The sequence below is a fragment of the Gastrolobium bilobum genome, unplaced genomic scaffold (genome assembly GCF_033153095.1).
Source record: "Gastrolobium bilobum isolate Gb01-03AN ecotype WA unplaced genomic scaffold, APGP_CSIRO_Gbil_v1 utg7104, whole genome shotgun sequence".
In the NCBI taxonomy this organism is placed as follows: domain Eukaryota; kingdom Viridiplantae; phylum Streptophyta; class Magnoliopsida; order Fabales; family Fabaceae; genus Gastrolobium; species Gastrolobium bilobum.
Genome location: NW_026898416.1, coordinates 492299 through 498298, shown reverse-complemented (window position 1 = coordinate 498298; position 6000 = coordinate 492299).

The window sequence follows — 6000 nt, the reverse complement described above, 5'->3', positions numbered from 1 at the left end:
AGTCAATAAGTAACAGATCACTTAAATATGTCAATTATGATTTTTTTTTGGAAAACATTTTGTTTTTTAAAATATTTTTTTAAACCCGGGCCGGGTCACTGGTTAACCGGCCGGGTCATCGATTTTGATACTTGACCGATCCAATGTGCTAACCGGACTGGTCAGATGACCGGTTCACTGGGTTCTGGGTCAACCCGGCCGGTCTGGTCCGATTTTCACAACATTGCATAAAACTATATGTTTTTGGAAGAATTTATTTTTATATTAGTGTAAGAATAATAAGTGTTGCATTCTTTCTTGGTTATTGACTCACATAACCAAAAAATTAAAATTATTAGATAAAAGTAAGTTCAATGGTTAAGATTGAAACTATAATTTACATTGATGTAAAATTATCCTAACCCTTTTTTATTAAAGTATACATGATTTAATAATTTTCACGTTTTAGATAATAAGTTCTGAAACGAAAAGTAGGTTATGCAACATAATTTTTAACACCGCTGGTTGATATAATAATGTGAAAGATGACCTAATGGAGGTTTTTTTTCCAGTGGAAGTTCGGGATGCGAAGAAACTTGTAACCAATGTTATTAAAATCGGTTCGGTCAATGATTCGATTGAGATACCGGATCACTAGATCACTGGTTCAACCGCATGACTCGGTGATTATATATAAATCCATAATTTATATTAAAAAAATATAAATATACTCAAATAGCTGAAAAAAATAATATAAATTCTAAATATATTTTTTATTCTAAATATTTTAATATAAAAAATAAAAAATTTACATTATTGTCCAATAAAGGATCAAACAAACACATAATGCTTGTTATATTAGTGTTTCAAGCATTGTTGTAAAACCCGGCCTGACCCGGAACCCGGTGACCTGGTGACCAGACCGGTTCGGGTCAAGCATTGGACCGGTCATGCATCGATCCGGTCAAAACTCGGCCAAACCCGGTGACCCAGTGACCTAGTCGGGTCATGTATTTAAAAAAAAAATCAAAAAATCAAAATTGTTTCATCTTGTCAAAAAAATGTAGAACTCATTTTAATTTTTTTTGTAATTTTATTTGTTAGTATACTCTTCTACAATGACCTCAAATTTCAGCTTTCAATACCGAAGCAATTTGCAGAATAATCAATTAAGAGATTGTGACATATGTCATTTTTAATGTAGTTGAATTTGAAAAATATGATTTTAATGTCATTAAGAGGTATGATTATGCGAATTATGAGTTGCAATTTAAATTGACATAGTAATAGTATGCATTTTTATTTATTTATGCTTCATGTTTTTGAGTTTATTTAATAACCTTATTTAATTCATTTTAGATATGAAGAATATAATTGAATTTATATGTTCATATTTATATATATTTTTATATATATCCGGGTCAATCCGACCAGTGACCCACCGGTACGATCAGTGACCCAGTACCCTGACTGGGTCGATGCCCGGACCGGATTTAATAACACTGGTTTCAAGTTCGGTAAACGACATCTCTAACTATCAAATCAAAATTTATTGCATAGTGCATAACTGAGATAATATTAGTATTGTAGGTACATAACTTATGTAAGTCAATAAGTAACAGATCACTCAAATATGTCAATTATGATTTATTTTTTGAAAATAATTTTTATTTAAAACCTGGGCCGGGTCACCGGTTTTTCATCAAAACCGACCGGGTCGCACCGGATCATGCCGGGTCTGATACTTGACTGATCCAATGTGATAACTGGATCGGTCAGATAACCGGTTTACCAAATTTCGAGTCAACCCGATCGATCCAGACTGATTTTCACAAGTAACACCAACCATTAAGCCATTATAAGTTATAACTTATTAATTATAATTTTTCATTTTTTTTTTTTGGTATGCATAATGGGAAAAGTATTTAATTATTTATATTTTTTTTTGCTATAATTTTTTTTGTTACAGTCATATAAAAATAAATAAATCTCATCATGTCCCATTAATTTTTTCTCTCTCTCTTTTCATTATAATGAAACCCATTTTCTTTTATGTAAATGTGATAGAATTTTTTTTTCTCATTTATTATATACCAAATATAAATTTTATTATGTTATTATATAACAACTTGAACCATTTTTTCATTTGATAATTACAATATATCTTAACAAATTAAAAAAACAGAAATTATTTTAAAACATGAGTTTTTCTAGATCACAAGACAAGTGGGCAAATTTTTGCGTCTAAGTTTGACCAATAAGCAAACCACTGCGTAGGGCTAAGCGAAGCCTAAGCAATCATTTACACTCATATAGTAGTAATAAGTCCACAATTTCATGAAGATGAACTATTATCAGAGATACAGGAACAACTGTTTCGGTACACATACGAAAAGGAGGAAATTGCACCAACATCCACAATACATATTATTGGTGCATCCAACAGCTTCACTAAGTCCTTCTGCATACACCAGCAAAGGAAAAATTGTTTGTGTGAAAATTTCAAGTATGTTTAGGCAAGATTATTGGTGCCGTCATATAAATTGTCTTACCTCAGTGCCTAGAGGAGAAGTTGTGGGTGCATAACGTTCAACAACATTCCCGTTTTTATCAACAAGGAACTTCGAGAAGTTCCATTTGATATCATCCCCGAAGAGTCCACCTTTGCTTGATTTTAGATACTTGTAGAGTGGATCAGCACTGGCGGATCCAGAAAATTAATGAAGGGTAGGCACTCAACAAGTTCAGGTACATATAAATCTAGATCTGGTCTGGAACGCGACTTGCGAGCAGCTATCGGCTGACTGAGTCTAGTTTAGATCTAGATCTGGACGAATTGTGACTCAAATGTTCCAACTTCCAATAACGGAGATTGAGGTTTGAGATATGCAAATGATGGGTGTGGAACAGAGCTCTCTGCTCTTAGGTTTAGATAATGAAGGTGGAGGAGAAAAAAAAAAAACTCACGGGAAAATAAATTAGAAGGAGAAAAATTAAAGGGGCAGGATATAGTAACAACCAACTAGGGTTACTACCAATCAATTTCACTGTTAGATCAATTATGTTGATCTAATAGTTATATTTATTTCTATCTTTGTATGGTTATGATCCCCATATTTAATGTAAAAGCATTAAATATGAGAAATTATAACCATATAAAGGTGAAAATAAATATAAAGTATTAAATATAAAAAATCATAACATACAAATATGAAAATAAATATAATCGTTGGATGAACATGATCGATCTAACGGTAAAATTGATTGGTAGTAACTCTAATTAATTGTTATAATATCTTACCCCGAAATTAAATTGAAAAAAATTGAATTTTAAGAAAAAAAATATTTTTATATTTTTACATCATATTTTAAGGGTGAACACTTGCCCCCCTTCTGGTCTACCTCCATCCGCCTCTGTGGATCAGCATTGCCACCATTCACGTCAACCTATATTACATGCAAATAAACATGATCTTTGTATACATTTAACAATACGGTAAAAACATAAGCATACGGACGAAACTGAAATATTTGTTGTAACTAGAGCATGTTCAAAACAACACCGGAAAAATTAACACCGGATCAACCAAGAACACAAAGTCTTGAAGCCAATATTTCATCTAAGCTTCAATAGTTCATATATTAATGCATTACACAACCAGGGCTTAAAGTGCAGAAGATCACGGAAGGAGTCAACTGCTCTCCTGATATAAACTTTTCCAAAAGCCATAGTCTGACTTATTTTACGAAATATACTAGGTCAGGTCTGACTTAATATAGGCTGAGGTGTATGATCCTGTTCGGCCCAATTTCACCCCAAATTTCATTTCTTGGGTTCCTTTTGTAGAGCTCTTGACGAATGCAATATTTCTTCCATATGATATATGTAGTTGCTAATTTTTTGGCGTCCTTATTAGGCTCTTATATTGTTTACTGATTAGTAAGGATGTAAATAGGCTTAACGGGGCTGAGCTTTGTCTTAAATAGATTAGATTTGTGTAAAATAATTTAGATTTGACCTGGTCTATTAACCTTGTGTAGAACCAAATTATAAATTTGGCTTGACCTATATTTAAAAAATAAAAATCTTGGCCTAGTAGCCTGTTTAAGCTTATTAGACGTTCAATAATTAAAAAAATAATTAAAGCAATAGTATTTTTTTATTTAAAATCATTAAAATAGTAATTTTATTACAAATAAATAATATGATATAGGCCGACCTGCAGACTTACATGTCTGGCATGTAAAAGAAAGCCTATGATCTGCTTTTTGAATAGACTTTTTTAAAAACTTGATTATTTGACTATATATAATAAGTCGAATCTAACATGATATACACCCCTCTTAAATCACCTGATCGATTTACACCCTTTTGCTTATTATTACTTAGCTATGAAAAATTTAAGCGAGAAATTGGCATGTTAATCTGTCCACCTGAATTCACTGATGTTTAGCTTTAATTTAGGAATTTTTTTAAAATTCTTTCAATAATATTTCTATTATAATCTATTTTAAATATAAAATAACTAATAATGACTACTGTAACGTTAATCCCAAAGCATTCATATTTCACAAACTGGATTGGAAGAAATTCTTATATTACGACTTCGTGTAACACGTTAGTATTTGACATAAATGAAGGCATTCTTTTGAAATTTGTATATTTTTGCACAGCCCCCACGATAATATTTTTCTTTCTTTCTTAAAATTATTTTGTAAAATAATTAATAAAATATATATTTTGTGTTTTTTGTATTATGAAAAGGGGAAGGATATTGTAACAACCAAGTTATGTTACTACCATGTTACTACCAATCAATCTCACCGTTAGATCGGTTATGTTAATCCAACGGTTATATTTATTTTCATCTTTGTATGGTTATGATTCCCCATATTTAAAGTGAAAGCATTAAATATGAGAAATCATAACCATACAAAGGTGAAAATAAATATAAAGTATTAAATTTGGGAAATCATGACCATACAAAGATGGAAATAAATATAACCGTTAGATCAACATAATCGATCTAACGGTGAGATTGATTGGTAGTAACTTGGTAGTAACATAACTTGGTTGTTACAATATCTTTCCCCTTTTGAAAATTAAAAGTCAAATATAAAATAAAATAACTTATATATTCTTTAAATATTATTATAAAAACTAAAAAACAATTATCCCATAATTTTGGGATAGGATATTGTGACAACCAAATAATGTTACTACCACATCTTAACCGTTGATTTTCGCCAATCAACGATTATTATTTATTGCGAATTAATAATTAACTAATGAGTTTGATTTGAAAAATGATAACCGTTGATTGGCGGAAATCAATGGTTAAGATATGGTAGTAACATATTTGGTTGTCACAATATCCTATCCTTATAATTTTTAGAATTAGTTTTACAAAACAAACGTTATCAAACAAATTTTTCTTCTTCTTCTTCTCAAAATTAAAAAATTAAGTTTAAAAACGCAATTCAAACATGCCCTATAATTTTTGGAATTTGAAACCCGAATCTGGTCTCCTATAATTTTGGCCAATCATCATATAAAATGAATAATTGAATGAGAAAGGATATTGAAACAATCAAGTAGTGTTATTATCAATCACCATTAGATCGGTTATGTTGATCCAACAGTTATATTTATTTTCATCTTTGTATGGTTATGATTCCCCATATTTAAAGTAAAATCATTAAATATGAGAAATCATAACCATACAAAGGTGAAAATAAATATAAAGTATTAAATTTGGAAAATCATGACCATACAAAGATGGAAATAAATATAACCGTTAGATCCACATAATCGATCTAACGATGAGATTGATTGGTAGTAATTTGGTAGTAACATAACTTGGTTGTTACAATATCCTTCCCCTTTTGAAATTTAAAAGTCAAAAATAAAATAAAATAACTTATATATTCTTTAAATATTATTATAAAAACTAAAAAACAATTATCCCATAATTTTGGGATAGGATATTGTGACAACCAAATAATGTTACTACCACATCT